This window comes from Leuresthes tenuis, unplaced genomic scaffold (assembly GCF_036924035.1).
Source record: "Leuresthes tenuis unplaced genomic scaffold, fLeuTen1.0.hap1 SCAF_3, whole genome shotgun sequence".
Taxonomy (NCBI): domain Eukaryota; kingdom Metazoa; phylum Chordata; class Actinopteri; order Atheriniformes; family Atherinopsidae; genus Leuresthes; species Leuresthes tenuis.
This window is the reverse complement of record NW_027325357.1, coordinates 8,866,587-8,890,239: the sequence shown is the minus strand read 5'-3', so window position 1 is coordinate 8,890,239 and position 23,653 is coordinate 8,866,587. Positions and strand designations below refer to the sequence as shown.

The 23,653-nt window shown below is 37.6% G+C and overlaps 1 protein-coding gene across 1 annotated transcript in view; it reads right to left on the bottom strand.

The window, feature by feature from the left end:
- Window positions 1-23,653, bottom strand: part of LOC140303069 (metabotropic glutamate receptor 4-like) — a 135,225-nt gene that overhangs the window by 76,030 nt on the left and 35,542 nt on the right. The window lies entirely within an intron of this gene.

The following is a 23,653-nucleotide window of genomic DNA, read 5'->3' as shown; positions in this document are numbered from 1 at the left end:
AAGGTGTCTTAGCATAGCAGCTATTCTGGTAATTTGCTGTACCATGCAGTTCCAGTCATCAATAGTTACAATAATGTTTTCACCAGCATTGCTAACAGTCATGGCCACCCCTACCTAAACACAGAACACGTACAGTCTCATGGTGCAATGACTGCCTCATTAAATGCACAAATGTGACACCATAATGTGTTCCACAGTGTCACCGATGCAAGCAGGGCTGAGGCCCCCAAGCGCTCATGATACCCAGACGCGTCAAGTCAGATCAGATAACCGAGTCTGAGAGGAGGGGAGAGAGGGGAAGTCGCAGGCCTACCATTTATGATACTGCTCACATTACTGCAATGATTGACATTGAGCATGTGACCAATTCCTGCTCAGGGAAGGCCAATAATACAGGTTAAGAAATTGCAACTAAAGATATTTTAAATCAGGTACGAGACAAAAAAAAAACATGATGATGCTCAACTTCACTTGAAGGTGATCATATTGTTTGTGTAAAGATGTGGGCATATTATGCACTTTAGCCGGAATTCACAATATGACAGAAGCCCATTCTCAGTATATAGATTAATGGAGATAGAGTTATCAGTGGTGGATGGTGATCTTAGAAATGGAGGCAACCAGGATAAACTCTGTTGTACTAAAAGGGCTAAAATACCAAAAAGTTTTTTCTTCATGCTTCTTCTCATAATATTTTGGTTACTGTCCTGCAGTAACTAACAAAAAAGTGCAATATGCAAACAAATTTTGTTGACGGTGGCTTGGGGTGTTTCTTCTTAATTCCTAACTGTCAGAGCTTTAATGGAGACAACACAACGAAAGTGTGTAGTGGATACATTTTTGACAAAGGTAACTCATTTTGAATGCAGACTTTGGATTGTACATGTGATAATGAAATTAAAATTAAATGAAAAAATACTTTATCCCCAAGGGAAATCATGTAAGACCAATTCTAATTCTGAAAGTTTTGATATAACTATCTACACTCATTTAATTTTAAAGCCAGTTATGTTTGCTTGTTTTCTTGAAAAGACTTTAATGACAGATAAAAAGAGAAAACACCTCAGCCACTATTACTGCCTACAAAATTTCTTAAGTCAACTTGATGAGTGAGTGTATGTGTGAGTGAGAAGTGTTTAGATCGCGTCGATCGCTGACCCTCATCACAGCCTCGTACCCATGAGTCCAGTGAACAGATGCTTAAAAAATGCATACACACAACAACCACTGGTGTACCTTTGCCTGCTCACAAAGTGGTATTTATAAAGGAAAAATATGTGAGCCACGCACATTCTTCATACTATGCAAACACACGTCTTTTTAACAATGTAGCTTTGATATGAGGTGGAAATAGGAAGATGCCACATAATTTCTCATAACACAAAACAGACCATTTCACTGATATTTCTCTGTATGATAGTGATTTTTGTCCAATTTAGTTTTTTCATAGTCAGTTTTCACAACATACTCTTTTTCACAGTTATTGTGATACTATAAATAACTGCAGCCATGCATTGTCCGTTATGACTCCAAAAGATATCTCTAATGAGACTTTAAAAACAAATACTAAACTGTTTCTTGGATATGATCCATCTGAATCTCTGTTTCTTCTTCATGATCATCTCCACACAGACTTTAAAATAAACCTGCAGTGTGCAGATAATACAGCTATTCTGTCATAGCCCTGATGTCATCCATGGGCTGAAGAGAGTTTGTCTTTTTTTCTTTTCTTTTTTTACCCCTGCAGGGTTCTTTGCTTTGAACTTAAAGAGCTGATTGTTTGTTCATTCGCTTTACTGATGAGAGTTCTCAGGTTAGCATTTAGTAAAAGTGTGCTTCTTCTTTAATGCTGCTGCCATTACCAAGCCTACTTAATTGTGAGGAAAACAATGTCTTGATTTGCAAATGACAAATTAGAGGAGCGTCCACATCCATTCCTGGCCTAGAAATAGGAGTGGAAATCAGGTTTGTGCACATGCAAATAGTTTCACAAAGACTGAAATTTATAAAGTGAACTACACAAACACTAGACTTAATAAATCTGTTGTATGCCCATTTCTGCCTTAGTACATACAACTTTATACATGAATCTACACAGTTTCATACATCTTGGTCTAAGGTCTCTGTCCAAATGTTTTGCAAGACAAGTAGAAATAATAAGCAGACTTTCAAGAAATGTCTGATCCAACACACTGCTCCTTTTTCAGACTTAAAAACAGATCAAGTGATCCGGCGAACCCCTGCTGAGCCATTTATAATACCCAGCATTGCAGCTGCCTCACACTGCAGCAGGATGCCTGGTTCACAAGCTGAGATGATGAACATGTCACACATCTGAGCAGGGGTCACTTGCTTAACATAAACAGGCCTAAACAACTTACTGCATCTAAGCAATACATGTTTTCTGTACAACATAATGGGCCTTCTCAGCCGCAGCTTCTTTTATATAACAAAGAAAAAAAAGAATTTGAGTATTTTTTACACTGTAGAAGCTTGCAAGAGTATCATGTGTATCATGACAGTTTTCTGTTGCTCCCACTGGTCCGGAGATTTTACAGATGCATGCACTGAATAAAGAAAGATATTACATAAGAGCTTAAATAGACAAACAAATAGGTCAGCTGAAGCACAAAGTCATTCTTCAGTGACCATAATTTTCGCAGAGAATTTTCTCTGGGATTTCACCAGCAGCAAAAGGTAAACTGTGTTTGTGTAAACTGAATCTTTCATCCCTATGGCACGCAGTCAAGAAAAAAAAAACAAAGAATAGGCAGCAGTGTTTCTTGGTAATAACACACAGTGCGCCTTTTTGATGAGGATCTGTCGTCATGTTTTTGTCTCTGCACAAAATGAGGTGAAAGTACACTCTGTGAAACACGATCCAAATGAAAATAGCCCTGTTTTCACTTTAAATGTGGAGTTTCCTCATGAAGCATTTCATTATCGCATACAGCAGACCTGTGGGCTGGGGCGTGCACACACACACACACGGATAAGCCCTTGATATTAAGCATCTGTCTTAACAACAGTATTCACCCACCACAATGAACACCACTTTGGCCTTACTCTCTCATTCAGGTAAAAGTTTTCAAATAAAAACTGAACAGGTGGATGTATCTTTACTACTCACAGGCTGCAGGTTAAATACCAAGAGAAAGTGCAGATTAGAAAATAAATATTTTAGCAAGGTGATTTGTCATACGGTTGTAATCAAGCTCAAAATATAGCTACTGATAATAAAACCATATGGAGAAGTAACTTTGTAGGTGTGTTTGCTATTACATAATATACAATAGACTGCTTTGAATGACAAGAGTGCAATATCACTACATTAAAAACAGAAATGGTTCTATATTGTTGACAGTATATTGCAGTCAATCACTGTATGTAAATGCCTTGAAGTTCAAGCACCAAACAATTTTGCAGTTTGAAATACTCAAATACTTCTCCAGAGAGAGAATATATTCATAGAACTCCGATGGTATTACATCTACTAGGTGTAAACTGCAACAGTTTATCTCATGAGATTTTCTTAATCTGACAGAAATTATTCTTAAAAAGGTAAAAAAGAGATAAGTAATTTATCCAATAGTTCATAATAATACAGTTATGAGAAAGAACAACTTCTTTTTTTTTTTTACATCTAGGTAGGTAGATGAAAATAATTGATCCTTACAGGTTTTAGAATTAGGTACATACAAGATGAACAACATCGTGACGTACTGCATTGTGTACAAATTTACATTTACACAAAGACTAAGTCTATAATTCCACAATGAGAAAGATTTTACCAGTGGAAAACATTAAAGTTAGTTGTCAATCCCAGGAGTGGACATTCCTGAAAGTTCATCTCAAAGTCCAGCTGTACGGTGCTCAGAAAAATGGAAAAAAAGCAAAGAGCTACATCTCAGACTTGTCAGGCCACAGTTTGCATGTTGAATGTTGAAGTTCATGACAGAGTTAGAAAAAGACTGAACTAGTATTGTTTTTGGAGAGTTTGCAGGAGAAGGCATCTTCGCTCTACAAACCTAAGTCGTGCTGCCGTGTTCATTTTTAAAGTTGCATTTGGACAAACCGCAAGGCAGACAAGACGAGAGTGCAGATGTTTGGTCAGAATGCACAGCATCACGTTTGGAGATCACTAAACACAGCATATCACAAAATATGGTGTGATGGGGTGATGATTTAGGCCTGTTCTGCAGCCATTGAGTCCACCATGACCTCCTCTGTATACCAACGCATTCTAGAGTCAAATGTGAGGTCAGTGAACGTTTAGCTGAAACAGATACAATAAGATGAGATGTTGCAATGACCCATACAAAGTCAGAATAAGGGTGGTTCTCCAAGCTAAAGAATTGTGGAGTGTAATTATTTTTTTGACTGTAATCTTAATAACACTAGAACAATCAAACCTGCATAATATCATAACCAGAAGAGGCTGTAATTCTGTTCACCTTTACTTTAAGCTGGCCAAATCACACATCAATGAAAGCACAAGGGACAGTGTTAATATCAACATATGAACTATAGCTGATTTTGCAAATGATGGACGACTGCACTGAAGTTAGTTTCAATTGGGTTCAATTGATTTTTCCAGTTTGGTATTCTATTACTGAGGCCTGCAACATAATGCCCAAAAGAAATGGAGGTGCTGTTCACAGATTTAGAGAACACACAAATGAGTAAAAAAGTGAATGTGAAATTCATCGACTTTTTGTCAGTTTTACTGTGTCATTTACATGTAATATCCTGTAAACATGCAACGCTTATGTATGTTTAGTGTCTATCAGCAGCCTAAATTGCAGTTATGGCAACTACTATGTAGAGCCTACTGTATAGAACTTTTAGGTTATTTTAGGTTGGCAGTTTGACCCAACTTGAGTTTGTTTTTTGATGAAGAGTCAGTAAAATTTTAAAGCAAACCAACAGACCTCATGAAAAATAAAACTTGAAAAAAAACTCGTGTTTTCCGTCTTCACTTGGTGCATCATGTTTGTTTGTGGTATTTTCAGCCTCATCTACAGCAGCCTTATCCATGTTTGTCCATGCAAGTGCAGCATGTTTTGAAATGTAGTTATGCAGACAGGTTAGAGTCCGGAGTGACTGAAAATACTTGATTTATTTATTACTTCTTAAGCAAGTCATAACATAAAAATACAATGGACATAAAATAATGGGGGTAGAATTAGAAAAGAGGATATTTATGAACTGGAATTTTCAAAGCCTCACCTAACCACCCATAACATATTACAAGTAGAGGCTATTTAGGGAAAAAAGACAATAAGCGTTGTATGTCTGCAAGGCTTTTTAAGAAATGCTTGAACTGTTTTTATGTCTGTTTTTACAACAACTAGTCAGTGTAGATGGCTCTTATAATAATTTCTATAGGTATACCTGTAAGTCCCCACGTGTAGAGTATAAGTCCACATAGATCAAGTTAATGTCTTGCTCTTATTGTACTTTGAAAGAAAATTTAAAAAAAAAAACATCTTTACATGTTTGAAATGTTTGGTTTGTTTCATTTGCCATAGTTTCTTCTTGTTTTTCTTTTGTTTTACCTCCTATATAAATCCTCCCTGAGACAAAAAGGCAGACTAACAGATGGTAAATGGACTTGTACTTGTAGAGCGCTTTTATAGTCTAACTGACCACTCAAAGCGCTTCACTACATGCCACATTCACCCCACTCACACACACTCATACAGCACGTCTTAAGATACTTAACTACGTGCTTTTCTAATCATTCATACATACATTCATACCCCAGTGTATCACTTGTAGGCTGTATTGCCCAAGGACGCTTCTACATGTAGCCCGGGGAAGCCAGAGTCGAACCACCAACCTTCCGACTGGTGGGCGACTGCTCTTCCTCCTTCCTACAGATAAATGGAGTTGAACTACAGGACTTATCTAACAGCCACACAGGCCTGTAATGCATCGAAAGAGCAAAAGATCGTATTGACAGAAGCTCTCTGGTGTGGCCTGAATATGAGATCATTCAAAGGTATGCACAACATTAGCATGGATTCAGGTCGATAGCATCTGTTTACTTTGCATTTTAAATGAACTACATTTCATCATTTAAAAGACTTTTTTCTAGAAAAACTAAAATAAAAAGAGAAAAATTAGCTTATGTTACCCCCGCCTGGCATGCAGTTTTCTCAGCTATGACACCCAACATGTGCTCTACTGAGAACTCGGCCAAGTGCAAAGCTGTTTAATTGTTGTGACTATTATGACGTAGTGAGGGGGCAAAAATAGCAGATTTCAAGTCACACCTTGCCAGCCTGACAATCTGTCAGTTACTGTGAAGGTGAAAGTTTTCTACAATCTTGTTCTCAGATATTTCATGATTTCCACTTCTTAATGTGTGTTCTTCAGATCAGAGTTTATGAATGCAATTGAGAAAATTATTTTTGTGATAGAACTTATTGCATTTAAATGTGTTTTACATCCCAGTGGCACACGGTGTTAAGACTGTAAAAATAATCTTTTCCTGCAACTCTCGCCTGCACTCGTTATCGAGTTGCATGTCACTAAACTGAAATTAATTGTTAAAGAAATAACACATAACAACAGTACAATCTACAACCTTAATTTGTGTGGAGATTCACAGACATTTAGACATAATAGTTTTGTTCATTAGTCTAGACCAGGGGTCAGCAACCTTTAACACTCAAAGAGCCATTTGGACCCGGTTTCCATGGAAAAGAAAACACTTCTAAAATTAAGTTATTGGTTTTTTACCTTTACACTTTGTATGAACAAGTATAGTGTGTTGCTTACGAAATCCATTTATTGCTACAGAGAAAATTACATTTTATTTATGTAATGAAGACATTTTGAACTCAAAACACAAATAATAATAAAAAATTTTTAAAAAACACGCTGTGTCTCTTTCTCACCACAATTTAGGCATACTGGTAAGCTACTCTCGTCAGAGGTAAATGCAAAAGAATCTGCCCCGGCATCATTAAATGTTTTATTCTCTTCAGATATTTTTCTTTTCTTACATTTCTCCATACCACGTTTTGTCAGGCATATACCGGCTTTTGGCGTGTGTGACGCATATTTTGAGCAACGAGAAATAATAAAATATAATTTTATTTTAATATTTCAAGATTACAACATCTTCCAATTTAGAACTACAATAAAAAAAAATAACTAACACAAATAAAATACACTTCAATAGGATACTTTTTCATTTATTTTCCCAAGCTACGTGGAGCCGCAGCATAAGGATGAAAGAGCCACAGGTCGCCGATCCCTGGTCTAGACCATATGCACAAACTGATCTCACCCTGAAATATTAGTTTTCAAAACGCTGATTATTGATAAATAAGTGTTAAAGTAACATTAAATATCTGATCACCTGAGATACTAATGAGTCTCCTAAAGTTGCCGTTTGGTACAGAGGTGGGGTATAACGTGCACAGTATAACGTGCACGTAAAGCTGACAGAATCTAAAAATGATCACAATTGAGTGTGGCATGGATGAGCACTCGTCGCCCACAATGCAAAGTACATTCAGAGCATCCTTTAAGACCTCTTAGTGAAATTGTGGCACCACATTTATCTCAATTGCTTGCTTTGCTGAGCATCCTATTGAGATCTGAAGGAACTTAATAATAATAATGTTGATGCTGAAGGTGTAGGTGCAAGATCTTTCTGTGCAAATGATGCTGGCATGCAAAACATCTGACTATATTTACATCTGTAATTCAGACACCTGACAGATCTTTGCAACCTGCAGTGCGGCCCAAATGCAGAGCATCTGCTTCAATCAAGCTGTATATTGTAAACATGGATGGACAAACATAGTTTATCCTTCCTACTTGGCAATCTCATTTCATCACTGAGAAATGAGCACAGTATGAACTCATTCTTCATGACTTGGTCTCCTGATAGAAGACAGATAAGACCCCAGAAAACCAGCAACTAAATCCTGATAGATCAAATCCTGTGAATTGCTTACAAAAGGTGAACAAATGTATCAACTGACTACTCAGTCAACAGAAAATTATTTTGATTTGATCATTAAAGCCATCTTGTAGAGTCTTTTTTTCTGGTAGAAGAGCTCTGAGCATAGCTCATCTCTTTCCTGCTGAACTAAGCACATCCTATCAGAGGCACTGGAAACATCTGTGGAGGCACCAGGAACTGCAGTTCTTTGAATGACTGCTTGAAGGTGACTGCAAACAATCCTTAGTTTGATCAAGGTTATGAATAAAAAACAAATAGAAAAGCAACACAACATTAGAACAAAGTGAAATCAGTGCTAGTTTTGGTCATAAACGTTTCCCTGGGTCTGCTATAATTCGAAGAATAACACTATGTTCTTACTTACTAAGGTATTACAGAAGAAAACAGCCCTAATTCCAACTTCATTTGTGGCTTTTCAGTTGATCGATGATCATTAAGTCTATATTAGGATATTGTGGGAGCATTCAAGGCATGCTCAACTCAAAACTTTCAATAAACTCAGAAAAGTGTTGATCCAAAACCCTAAAATAATACCTGAACTGTCAACACTCAAATGGGTTTAGAATTTTATTATTACCCAACAATAAAAAAAAAGTTTAAAAAGGTGTGTCTGCATTAGCAAAAGGTTACTCTAATTGTTTTTACCAAGCTTGTGTGAAACAAGCAGAGCAGCTAGCTGACTTTTCAGTGAAGTTTAAATCAGGTGTAAAAATCCTTTCCATGTTGCCAATATCTGTAACAATGCTGATGCTGTGTAAATGGAACCAAAAAAACCACATTTTTTATTGAACAGTACAAGACTGATGAAAATAGAAATAACCCTTTAAATGATGTTACTGGGCAAGTAAAACATGTCATGTCAACTTGCTTGAAGCTTAATGTCAAGGTGAGAAAAATAAATAAATCAGATCTCCATCCTCTGATAATTCCACTGTGTCCTAAAATAAAGTCAGTCCCCTTCTATAATAGTTTGACATATATGGGTAAGATGAAGATTTGTACAAATTCAGATTATGAGCCATCACAGCCATAAACAGAACATGTCAAATCTGTCATCTTCACAATGTTTCTACGTTTTATACGCCTAGTGTGTGGTAACTACTCCTCATACCTTACTCTAGCTTCTCATTTAATCAGTTCCTCGCAACACAACCACATTAGCTGTAAAGCCCCGCTGCACAAGCAGTCAGGGTGGGTTCCTCCAGTCCTCTACACAGAACATGTGGGCTGTCTGACATCACCTAAGACTATAGGTGGTGCTCTGCAGAGTCAAACCAGTAAAAGTATTGATGGCCAATTTTGCTCATATGTCTTTTTAAATCAAACATCTCACAGATGTGTTAACAAGGTTGAAAACTTGATTATTGGAGGAGCACTTTAACACATTAACATGAAACAAATTTTTGAAAACATTTGAAACTATTTCAAATTGATCAACTGCTGCCTTTAGAGAAGTGCAAAAGTAAAAACAGAGTCACGAGGTCTCAAAATGCACTCCAGCTCTGTTTTATACTGTCTCAAAGAAGTCACGCTCGCAGTGAAAAAGCTCTTTGCTCGCACACAGCAGGAGCTCTGTGCGTTGGCTGCAGCACAGTTAAGGCTGCATTATACCCTACTATTAGTGGGTAAAAAAGCAGTGTGCTTCCCTTATTCAGGCAGCACTAATGCTTGTAGTTTTCTGCTTCAGCTCTCGCTTCATGCAGATTGAATTTACTGAAATTAATGGCATTAATCAGATGTTGTAAACAATATAGTGGCCACTTAAAGGATCCACTATCTGCAACGAAAACAACATCTACTAAATTTATATTTAATGCATAAACATCTAGAGAGACCCAGAGAAGAGCATGATTATTCCATTCACATAGCCCCTTGATTCAGTTGAGGCCCAGAGAGGAAATTCAGGCCCGGCCAGTGGACGCAAACATAACAAGAAATTTAGCAGGGAAATTTTGCAGTGATGGAGGTGGGTAAACTGAGTCAAACGATCACTTCTGTATCCAGGCTTTCTCCCTAATTGCCATCAGCTGCTGTTGACACTGAGGGGAGATTAAAGTTTCACTTTGTTACTGTCAGAGTAAGTGGAGCAGCAAATAGCTGAGCCTCCTGAATAGAAAACCAATTTCTGCATTATGATATAAAAAACAGATTCTCACTGCTGCGAGAATGAACAACATCGTAACATTGAACACAACAGAGATATCTGGCTACACTCAGACCGACGCATTATTACATAAAGAGACAGAGAGTTAAAGGGAATTTGTATATCAAGTATTTAATCATCTCCATAATTGTTTTTTTGGACTCTCAGTAAAAGCACCACATAACTTTTTCAACATTGTGAGCATATTTTGAAATGGTGTATTGGTAGAATGGGTTTTACAAAGCTTATACATTGAATCTTGAGCATAGATGATGTTGCCAGTTTGATTTAGCCCACTGCGATGTGGCCAAACCATCCACTGTCAAATGTTCAGCCCTAAGAGACTGGTGATAAAAACTCTGAGCATGCTTTGGGCCTTTTCATAATACTTCAATCTCTCAGATTTGACCTTTAATATTTTGACACCTGACTGGAATGAGGAGAAAAGGCAAAGCCAATAACATAGAGCTCATCCTGCTTTGTCTTCCACAGAGACTGACATCATCCTGCTTCAATCATGCAGATCACTCTGTGAAACCAGAGTCTCTCTGCTGCCTACTTCAGCTCTGTTTAAGTAATATAAGTCTTCAAAAAGGATTTGAGAACCGAGCTTAACCTGCTGCTGATGTGGCTCTTTAAGATTATGCAGATTCCTCAAGAAGTTTGTCTCTAGACCTGCATGATAAACATTTTACAGCAAAAATACACATTCTGCTAAATCAGACTTACTGTGAGTTTTCTGCCAATAAACACCTTTTCTTAAAGTGAGGAGGAAATGAATAATGTTATGAGCTGAAATCAAATCTGTGAACGATAGTCAAAATTCAGATTCAGAGTCATGTAATCAAATGCAGGGTGAATCAGAGTATCACACAGGAGCAACCCAGATGGCTAAAACCCTGGCTTGCACACTGAGGATGTGTGGGTGTCTCTGTGCATGGTTGAGCATGGATGTGTGTTTTCTAAAGACTTTCCAAATATTGATCGCTGTGCAGTACTTGTGCTTTGCATGCTCAAATTAGCTGTACAAGCTGTCATCAGTTTGATTTTGTCCAGAATTGATGAGGCAAATGACCTTTCTTTTTACAGAGCAGAGCACTTTGTTGGATCTGAGACTGTATCTGAAATACTAAACATAACAGAGGAAATGCTACTCGAAATAACTTTCCAAAAAAATGCTTCAATACTTAGTAGTTTCGGGGCAAATTAAGTTAGTTTAATTCAACTGGATGTTGTATCTGTTTTGACAGGCAGTGATGATGCATCAGCACAACTGTAAACAATCAGTTGTTTGTATTTATAAAGGTAAATTAAGGTTACAGTCAGGAGACTATATTTGGTTCATACAAGGTAACTGTATGTATTTGACTGTGTTTAAAATATACTCCTCTCAAAACTCAGTTAGTCCATAAACAAAACTGCATTTACGGCCATCAGGCAATGCTGTGTTCAAAACAATTGTGCAGGCAGTTGCTGTGCACAAAAGGTCACTGGTCTGAATACACAAGTAGCTGTAACACAGCAGTTCAGCAAAGCACACGCGCCACTTTCTGGGTTTAAAACTGGCCTTACAAGTGAGGAACACACTGAAAATGTGGGGTTCAGTACTTTCCCAAACATGTAGACTAGGAAGTCAGGAACTAGCAATCTTTCAATTGGAAGTCAACCACCTGAGCTACAGTGGTCCCAATCTTAAATTGTTTTACTAAAACTAAATGTAATCACGTTTTTAGTATCCAAACTCGTTCTTGGAGACACTTTAAACAAATATGAACAGATAAACACCACATTTACAAAAGAAAAAAACACATTAGTGAACTCCACAGTTGCTCCTAAACTCATTTTCTTCCAATCTTAAAAATAACATTGGCTGCTCATCATCTTATGGGCAGAAGGGGCCAAACAGTTAATACCCAGTGTGCATTGCTGGTATTTCAAAGGATTTACAGGCCACCTAGCTTGTAACTCCAGTTTATTTATCCTCCAACCCAAAATGTATCTGCATATGGTACTTGGAGAGTTTTACTTGGTCATCCCCTACAACATTTATTCATTTTCATCCTTTTTAGCTTCTTGTGCAGTCATTGTGTTACTCAAGGGATTGCGTCACATTGGATTTTACTTAACCTTCCAATATCAACAAAACCCAAAACTTATTTTTCTTTTGATATAAAAACAATGGATAACCTGCCATTTCTAATGTTGCAAGCAACAAATATGTGTGCAATTGTGCACATGATAAACAAGATGGTAATTCATTTTCTGATGATCCATTTAGTCTGACATGCAGCCAGAACTTTCTACATCCTGCAGTAGTTTGCTTGCTGAAATGCCCCGTATATTAAAAAAAGTTTTACATCATGTTTTTAATCCAAAAAAATTAGTACATGCTCTCAGGTCCCATTGGACTTCTACCATGCTTCAAGTTTCTTTGAAGCATTTCTCATCTGTGCTAAACATAGAACCCTCCATCTGTTAAAGACCTTCTGACATGATGTGTGAGGAATCGACTCCCTGCTATCTGGGTCTTTATCTGTGCCCTCCTCTCTGTGTGTAGCAAAGATAGCACCTCTAGTGATCCTTAATTCAAGCTGCTGAAGTTTAGAGAAAAAAAATTAGTCCATCGAGGACCCATTAGAGGGCTTACTGATGTTTTAGAGAACAAATGAACACTCAATCCAGTGTAGTATTGAGAACTGGCATCCAATTTAATGCCCTAAAAAACCCACAGTAACATCTCTATGTGTCATCAGTGCTGTGAAATTTTTTTTAAACAACAGGATGGGAATATCTCCATCTGACCACAGCACGCTGTTTCTGTTAGTCAGTCTTGGATCAGTCCTACAGATGCATCGCTGAAAGCATCCTCACACCATCCATCACAGACTGATAGTGCTCTGCCTCCTGCTGCTCCAAGGGAAGCATGTCATTCAAAACACTGAAGGGGTTATCAAGTGCTGACTGTACTGCAACCCACACATACGCATCTGCACAGTAACAGAGAGTAAAAGAAAGCCATCAGAAAGTGGTAAAGAAGTTTTCCTTTGATCCTAACAACTGGGATGGCCACCTGCTGGAGTCATTTGGAGTCATAACTTAAATGGGTAGTTACTTTTAGGAAAGTCATCACCATAAAATCATAATCAATCTAACTCTGAATATCTACAGAACGGTTATTGCTGATTCAGAATACACACAGATACATTTATCTGTTATTGTGAACATTTGTAGCATTTTAAATTCATAGATCAAGTAATTCCATCTGGTCAAAAGGAAATATCAACTCACAGGGTCTCCCAGTTCTTTTCATGCTGCATCATTTGATAGGGCAACATATTGAGTTAAAGAGTGGTTCCACATAACTAATAAGCTCAGGATGATCTCACATAATAAGATCAACAACTGGGAGGATGACTTCTGTGCCAGGAAAAATTTCTAACACATTCCTAGAGTCATTATTTTTGATCTTGTAAATACTTCCAGAGGATAGTATGCCATGTGTTATTTATCTTTCTGCACAACCATCTACTGTCCATCTCCTTTACCTCCGTGAAAGTGGAATATTACAAACAACCCAGTGTGTCTGAGCACACCACCACCACTACAAATTACATCCTTCAAAAGGAGCAGTAAATACTCAAACATTTTCTTTAAATTCATAATGGAAAAAGATTTTATTAGATGAACTTGCAGCTTGTTTTTCCCTATATGACATATATATACATATACATATATATATATTCCAAAATGTAGATGAAAACAGAATAATGACTTACAAATTACTTGAAACCTGCCGTTACTGACCTGTTGTTGACAAAATTAGTTGTGATATTCTAACTTTGCTTTCTTTTTAGTATTAACTTATTGTATTTATGCATTTATGACTTTTTTTTGGAAACAGGACTGTATCAACACAGGTGAAACAAATGATCATAAAGACTTCCAGCTTCTTAGGAGTGAGGAATTCATGTCAAATGGATATTATGAAGGAGTTTTACAAAGATTTTATCTTATATCATCTATCTATTTAATTATTTGTTTACTGTTGTTGTCCAATTGTATCCAATTTCACAGAAACAACAGCAACCGACTATGGAATGTGTGTGACTGCTGTTTCAAAATCTTTGAAAATTCGTGTTTTATGAAAGAAGAAAGGGTTTATTTAATTTGAGGAGACCATCAGTTTGTTATTGGAAACCTCTGTCAATGTTTGAAAAAAAACTACTTCCACTATCAAGCCACTAAGACAATATTTTGATCTTACCTGCACTCTGCAGGATTTTCTTCTTTTAGATTCAGGCTTACACAGACCACAAAACAGGATATTCCATTTTGAACTAAAGTCATTACTCTCAGCATAAAGCATAAAGCTTCTCTTTTCATTAACCAAAATAAGAAATGGGCAACCATGAACAATGCAAATAGTTTGTATAAAGCATCATTATCTCAGTAGCATAGTCAGCTGATAAAAGGGCGCATGTAAAACTAACTTTCTTTGATTTTTGGCTATAAAATTAGATGAAGAATAATTCTTTAAAGCACAGATTATGTGATTTTAACAGATGACATTAAAACATTGAACAAGTGATTGCTGGTTAACATGTAGTAAGCTCAGATTTGTGACTGCACATCAGAACAGACACTGCATTACTCATAGAACTTCACTTGCTCATCATGACTGCCCGAATCAGATTCAAGTCACTAATGTTTGCCTACAGATTGACTGTGGAGTCTGCACCCAGCTATCTAAACTCATTCATGCAGACTTACTCTTATTCTCAACCACTGCGTGGTCTTGTACTGCCATTCCCACAAATACAAGGCAGTTACAATTCCGATTGTTCTCATTTGTGGTTCCATGATGGTGGAAAGACCCACCAAATGCTAACAAATCAAAATCATAGCCTTCAAGAATCCCTTGAAGATTTGTCTCTTATGAAAACTGTGCTTCGAACAGCTCTTACACTTAAGATGCCTAACCTGAACTTACTTACATTTTTACGCCTGTGACTGTTCTGCCTGTACCCTGTCATTTAGAAAGATTTAAACCAATATAGTTCTTAATGAAAAAGTCTGCTTTATGACTAACTGTATTATGATTACAAATGCTTGTTGAGTAAAATGGATTGAACTGTATTCATACTGAAAGCAAAGATGGAACTAATAACAATATCAAGGATGAGTTAGCTGTCAAAGTTGGCTCTGCAAGTCAGAAAGCATGCACTGTAGCAGAACCCTTAAATTAGCTCAACTTAAAGTGTAATATCAAACCTCATTAATATTAATTTCAAATGTAGCTTTGCTGCTGTAACAAGTCAAATCTCTGCTATATAGAGGGGTTATACATGTGAGGGGCACACTGATTTACTGGTGAGATAAATGAGGACAAATCAAAAGGTGATGTTCGTTCACTGAGTGTCACAGGGGCCACTACTTGCTTGCATTTCCCAGTGGGGAACTCTTAAGACAGACTTGAGTTGTTTCTTGTGTTTATTCTACAAATCAAACTAGATCCAAGCTGCCAGGATGGAAAATGGGACACCAGCCAAGCCCACGTGTGTGCTGTGGAACAGATGCAACCAACAAGACATCAATGTGGCCCTGGCATGATAAAGAAAATAGCCAAAAGCACAAAAATACCATTCTGCTCTCCACAGTATTAGCAGTGGTTCCAAGTTCATGGAGTTTTTCAGCCACATATGACACCCTGATAAGGTGTTGGAAATAATAGACACATCAACACATTAACCATAAAGAAAATAAGGAAAAGATTAAAAGGATGCCTTGGACTCAATAAAAGACTAAACCAAACTTCAGTGATAAATAGTACTACAGCCTTGAAGTTAAAACCTCCAAGCAGAATTTGATCCCTCCTCTCTTTAGCTTCTTAAGAACCATGAACATCCAACACAACATTTTACCATGAAGTGTGAGGACACCCCACACTTACATTAAAGTGATGACAATTTTCAGAAAATATTAATTACTGATCATTTATAGATTAGAGAGAAGATGGTGGAGATTATCTCTCTGTGAAGTGTCTCTGCTGGGTTTTTAGAATGCCCCAAAATGAATCTTCACAATCCAATAAAATGTCACTTGATAACAAAGGAAGAGAATATCCTCAATAAAAACTAAAGATATCATCAATAAATCCGCAACCATCAAAGTTATTACACTGCTGAGAATGGAGTGACAGGAAAGAGGTAAGATGTTTGCCTCAGCTCCAAATTATTTTCCTCAAACCAACCAGACCACAAAGCAGCACAGTATGACACATTCACTGACCCATAAAAACGGCTGTTGCTTGCTCGTATGTCACCCTTCAATCCATGACTTTACACACAATCTTCAGTGAATCTAACCCTGAATTACTGGCCGGCTAGGTGTTGAGGTTATATTCATCTTTTGTACATGTGAAGATGTGAAATGTTCATTTTCCACTTGAAGCTGTACATTAAAAACTACCAATGAAACTGAAAGGGCTGCATTAGAGGTGCAGCAATTTATTTACAATTCTGTGTCATTTTCAACTAACGGGATCCCAAATTCTTGAACAAACAAAATGCTTGAGAAAATTAGAAAAAACAAAAACAAATAAATGCATTGTGTTCACTGCATCCACACTTGCATATTCACTGTTAATTTCAAAGATTCAGATCAACATTAACAGCATTCTATTTTTCGTAGATGAAAACTGTGTTGTTAATCGTCTGTAATACTTTGCTTCGAGTCCATCTACCAATCACAGACTAATTTGGGACTTTTCACTCATGATGACTTTTATGATTTCAAATACGCAAACTGCTCAATATGGGTTTAAAATGTTTGGCCGAGTTCCGGGAGGGAATCCCAAAAAAGCAGAAACAAAACAAAAGATAATCACATAATGAAAATTACATGTATATAAACTCAGACGAGTGACTCCTAAATAAGAACTGAAAATGTCAGCACTCATGAATAAGTTAGACAAAAAAACATGATCAATCACTTTACCGAGAAAGAACAGAACCGCCTGCAGTGAAACAATAATGTAGTTGTAAAACTTGACAGAAACCAGCAGTTTGAGTTGTTACCACAAAAGTGACACTATAATGTTACTCCAAAAGTTTTTCATGTCTCTAATAATCTTGTGAAAATGCAACCCTAAAACTGTAAGTGCTTAACAACGTGCTCTTTGGTAAGCAAGCTACGCGACTACATTTTCAATTTACTGTAAATGAGGTGTGAGACATCTGACATCTGTAATGATGTTGGTGCTGTGCAGACTGGACCAAATTCTGAAGTTTATTTTAATTCAAACTGTCCAAGAACATAATTTTAGTCACTGGTTACAGCAACGTTATAAGCTGATACTTGTCATCTTATTCTGGTCATGGTGTAATACTGAAAAAGACAGCCCCTCATTTATAGTGAACTTATTTTTAGTGCTGTTATTCTGGATAGGTACAGGCTATATGAATACCAAAATACTCATGTTGATTATCCTAAATACAGCACATCAAACTTACCCAAACTGTCACAGCCACGGTACATTTTGTACATTAATGGTTCATCATTTTCGCTCAAATCCCTGCTGATTTTTCAGTCAGTAACCCAGAAGGCATGATATCAAGGATTGTTTATGCACAGCACCAACTGTATTATAGCATATTGTGGTTTAGTTACACTAGGGGATTTTCATTCTTATTTTGTAAATATACAAACAGGTCATTGTTCAAGAGGCCATGACGATAATACTCAGTCATCAGTCTCAACTAAATGTTGTCAATAACCTCTTATGGCCCTCTCCTAAAATGACTAACATGCACAAACGCTCATGAACCATTAGTGTGAATTGTGTTATGTGAGTTATGTGTACGGTAAGTTTTCAAATTGTGTTTTTATTTTGAATTTTAGATTTAACAGCTTTGAGGCTCAAAATGCTTGAAAGAGAGGATGTTACATTAATTTGATTTTTATCACTTAAGCTCTGGAAACACCAACAGCAGATGAGAGTGTTCAGGCTCAGCAGGCAGCCGTTTTCAGTGAAAAGGATCTGAATACCACCTGCAGGATCTAAAAGCAAACAGGCAAAGTTAGCAACAAGTGGGTGAACGTTGTTGTGCAATTAAAGGCAGATAGATTACTCTATTAACAGCGGAGAACACACCAACTATTTCAACTTTTCATTAAGAGGCAAAATGTTCAATTACACACTGACAGACCCTGGGGTTATGCATGACTGGAGAAGCTGCCCTTATACTAACATCTTTCTAGTAGAAGAGAGCCATTTGATTTTTGTCATTTGAACACCAAAAATTTACTCTGAGTTGTCTGGGTTTTTTTTTTCTGTAATTTACAGTTGCTCCTTTAATAAGTGCATAAAGGTGATAAATAAGGGTTTGTATGCAAACATTTAACAATTTCCACTCAGCTGACTATTTAACTTATAAAGTTGCTCCTAATGTATTGAATGAAAATAAATTATTTAAAAGACAGCCTGATTTGGGGTATGTCACTGTATTTATGTATGGATGTATTCAGGATATTTTTTATTCTCACTATTATGATTATTAAAAAAATTATGTTTTTCCTTGTTGAGGCATCATAATACTAAAGATATCATGCATTAAAAAAACACTGGGGACGAAAAGTTTTAATTTCAGAAGGACAACTTGAGGAAACTCCTTGTTATGCATTAAAAGATAGTGGAGAGCAGACTGCTGCTTAGTAACAGTCACCATCTCTTAGTATCGACTTATGAAAAACTGCTTTTCTCAAACTCATTGAATTTATCACAAATTAATCATTTCAACAAAAGCACAATTCAAATTATTCCCCTCAAATCTGAATCACTGAGCATCAAGGTGCAGAGAAAGCCTCAAGTGTATAATGAAGCTGTTTTTATTTATCATCTTCTTTACAAGTGAAGAGTGACTGCTAGCAGTTAATGGTGAATACATTTGGGAGGTAATAATACAAATTCCTGCCATGATTTCATTAGTATGCAAGGTGCAGATGACAGCTGCTCTGCATTTGTTAACAATATATATAGAGTTTAGAAGCTAAGGAAAACTGTGGTTAAAAAAAAAAACTAAAAAAACAGCGGTGCTTGGAGGCTGCTGTCTCCTCTCTTTAATAGCTCCGTTTTAAAAACCAGACATGTGACCAGCTTATGTCTTGATTGTAATCAGAAACAAGTGAAGGAAGTAAGAGTACTGCACCTTCTGACAAAAATGACACCAAGAAAGGCCTTCTTTTGAAAAAAGGGCAAAAGAAAAACCTAAAATATAAAAACAATATATTATTTTAATTGACAGCATGACTAGTTAGGAGATCATTTAAAAAATGTATGCAGAGGGAGTAAAAACTGAATAGCCCTAACTGAGCTGTCAAACTAAAAGCTGATTATCTTCATTAAATGCCCAGATGACAGTTATCACCAGCCCAATTATCCATACCACCATATCTGTCATCCTACTGGAGAGCCTGTCTGCAAACCACAAGAGACATAACTCCCATATTCTAATTCATAAACTTGTTTAGTTCAATCTCCAGCTAAAAGATCATGTTTCCCCTGCCAGCTCAGGGTGAACTGTGCGCTGTCTTCCAACCAACATTGCCCCATGTTGCTTTCCGCTTGTTGTTTAATGATTAAACACCTCAATTATTGATGATCTTGGAGGTCTTTAATTATTTAAATGTGCCTATAAGTTGAAAGTAGAGCTGGGGTTTGTGTGGGTGATATAGTGGCTTCGAGAAACAAAAACAACTCTTCTCTAATTGTGATGAGTATCCATGCATGCCCCTGTGATCTGGTTTGTTGTGTAACAAAAAGCTAGAAAACGGAATAAAACTAAAAGAAGCCTGAGGTAAAGGTAGATTACTGCTCCATTTTTTTAATGCCAGTTTTACTTAGAATTAAGACAGAGCTTGATTTAACAACTTTTGTGACTTTTTCAATGCTACTCAGAAGTAAATTTAAGACCAACTTCACAAAAACAAATTGCCAAAAAAGCATGCAATGAAATTTGGAAAGAAAGAAATTTGGAAAGATGCGACCAAAAGGGGTGAAACCAAAATTTTAACAAAAACGTACTATCCTTGTTCCGTCTTTACTGTATGATTATGCATTTGGCAGACACTTTTAGCCAAAGTGAGTTACAAATGAGGATATAACAATGCAGCTAACATCAAAGCTAACAATGAGCTGCATAGAAGGAAAAAAACCACTAGTCAGGCTCTGTCAGAGGTGACAGGGGTGACAGTGTAGAGATAGAGTGCAGGCATAGAGGGAAGTACAGAAAGAGAAAGTGCAGTAGAGGGAGTAAGGAAGTACAGGCTAAGTGCTAGGGTAGGAGATGCTCTCTGAAGAGCTGGCTCTTCAAGAGTTTCTTGAAGATAAGGACGCCCCTGTTCTGGTAGCGCTCGGTAGGTCATTCGACCATCGTGGAACGACACATTAAAAGAGTCTGGATTGTCTTGAGCAAGGTCTAGGCACTGCTAGATGACAAGCATTTGACGACCGGAGTGAGCAAGTCCTGACATAAGCCTTTGCAAGAACATTCAAGTAGATGGGAGCTGTTCCATTAAGCACTTTGTAGGCTAACATCAGTGACTTGAATTTGATCCAGGCGGCTAAGGGTAGCCAGTGGAGCTCAACGAACTGAGGGGTGAGGTGTGCTCTTTTTAGCTGATTGAAGACCAGACATGCCACTGCCTTCTGGAACATCTGCAGATGTTTTACAGCTCAGGCTGGGTGGCGTATTAGGTTAGGTAGACCTGATCTTTCTTATGTTTAACAATGTGAAGCGGCACAATCGAGCGACGGAGGCAACATGATCTTTAAAGATTGCGTAAAGTGAAAATAAACGTGTTTTGAGTTTGTCAGAATAAAGAAGAAAGTGTTATTAACCACCCAGCCAAATTTAAATGATTAAAAATAACAATAAGTTTATGAAATTAGCTGTCAAAATCAGGTAAAATTAAGCAGTACTCTCAGCTCCAGGACTGTGGGAGTGTGTCAGCTCTAGACAATGGAACCACGCCCACGTGCGGGAGGGGGGCCACCCCCGTGTAACATAGCAACAGTAGCAAAGATTAGTGTTAGTGTTAACTAGTGTTAACAACAGAATCGCAGTGACCCAGCCCTACATGTTTGAGCCATCAGAGCCAGGCATTGACTCTGAGTCAGACAATGAAAATGCACAACCTCGTGCCTCACAGTCTGCAACAGAATGGTAACATATTTCTCCTATTTTATGCAAGTTAGCGATATGTGTTACGGGCACATAATGCCGTTGGTGGTGATGATGGCACCTGCTGCTAGCAGACGAGAGGACGTAAGCCGGGGAGGTAGACGGTCGGTACGGCCCCCCCTGACCATCCTCAACGGACTGTTCAGGAATCCAGACTTTACCTGGTGATAGTTGGTGAAACTATCAGGGGAAAGTGGATGTTGCAGAGACGGGTACAACCACCGTAGTGATTATTAGCTTTCCACAATAGCTCCTAAAAAAATCAATCCACAATTCCAATCTAAATGGTTGAAAAGCTTTATACACATTATTGAGAAATACATTTATGGCCTATTTAATGTGTTTAGAAGAAAATGACTTTAAAGGTCAGCTGGTCATTAATCATGACACCCAAGTTTTTAGCTACCTTTGACGGAGAAAGAGGTAAGGATTCAGTTTAGATGCAGATGTTGTGGTGTACGGTTAGCTTGGCTGGGAAGACAAGCAGTTCAGTTTTTGAAAGGTTTAGTTGGAGGTGATGGGCTTTCATCCATGTAGATGTGTAAGAGAGACAGTCTGAGTTTCGTGCTGAGACCATGTGGTCGTCAGGTGGGAATGACAGAGCTGGATATCATCAGCATTGCAGTGCTATGAGAAGCCATCTGATTGGATTATCTAGCTCAGTGAAGTGGTGTGTATGGCAAACAGAAGCGGGCCCAGTACTGAGCCTTGGGGGGGACCCCTGTGGTGAGGTGGTGCGCTGCAGAAGTGTGACCACGACAGGATATGATGAATGACGGACCAGTGAGGTATGATTCAAACCAGGAGTGTTCTCTCCCTGTGATGTCCATGCCAGAGAGTATGGACAAAAGGATACTGTGGTTGACAGTGTCAAATGCAGCCGATAAGTCAAGCAGGATAAGTACTGAGGATTTAGCTGTCCCTCTGGCTTCTTTTAAGGTTTCTGTCACAGCCAACAGAGCCATTTCAGGAGTGGCCACTTTTAAACCCAGAGTGGTTTGTGTTAAGGTTGTTTTGTGAGAGGTTTTCTGTAACCTGCTTGAAGACCACCCTTTCAATGGTTTCAGACAGAAACGGGAGGAGAAAGAATGGCTGATGGTTTTCCACTTGAGTCTGAGGGAGGGAAGGTTTCTTGTTCAGCAGTGTTACCCGAGCTTACTTGAATGTGGTAGGAAATGTACCCAATGTTAGGGTAGCATTAATCATGTGTGATTGCTGCAGTTACCGTAGGAGCTATGGATTGGAATATATTAGTAGAAACAGGGTCCAGCGGGCATCTAGCAGGACGGCTACATGTGAGAAGCTTAGACACACTGCTCTCAGTGAGAGGGGTGAATAAAGAAAATGATGCAGTAGGACTTTTGTATGCTGAGTTAGTGGCACCCTTGATAAGGGAAGGTTCAGGTGTGGAAAGTTTGGTAAACTGTTTGCTTATAGCTGCCACTTTGTCAGTACAAAATGAGGCAAATGTGTCAGATTGGTAGCAGGTGGTGGGGGGTTAAGTAGAGTTTTGAAGGTGGAAAACATTTTCCGGGTGTCTGTGCTGTACTGTGAATCTTGTCAATGTAGAAAGCCTGTTTTGCATCAGTGACACTGGCTGAGAATGATGACAGTACCTGGAACAACTAACAACTTCATAGGCAGGTTATTATTGTTTATACAACCCAGTACCTTCATTTGATTACCAATGATTACCCTGCAGTTTGAAGAACTAGTTGAAGATTAGAATACACACTGTGGTAATTACTAAACGTAATCAGTGGCAACTGCTCATGTGTGTAATCTCTATGTATACGGGCTGCATTAAATGTTCTCTTTAAAAACAGAAAAGGAGTGTTGGTAGTAATGCTCTTAACAATTTTATTTAAAAAAAAAAATATCAATCGTGTTGTAGTTACCCTATGCATTTATAAGACTTTTCAACCGTGAATTCAAAACATTTAAAAACAAATTCAGGTATTTTTTGCCAAATTAATTGGGAACAAATCATTTTTCAGGTTCAATGGAAACACCGTTTTAGCATTAAAATTATTTATTGATAATTTCTGTTTACAACAGATTCCTTCAGGTGATTTAGTATTTCTTAATTAAGGGCATTAGTGTACTCCCACACTAACAATGCATAAAACTAATTATGCGTAAATACAATTACATTTTTAATTAAATTACTGTTGAGACTAAATATAATTCTTATGATCTGTATTTATTTTACAGGATTTGGACTCCAGGTAATTTAATAATGCTTATTTTTCCAAACACGCCACAGTTCAGTGGTTATAAATTTAC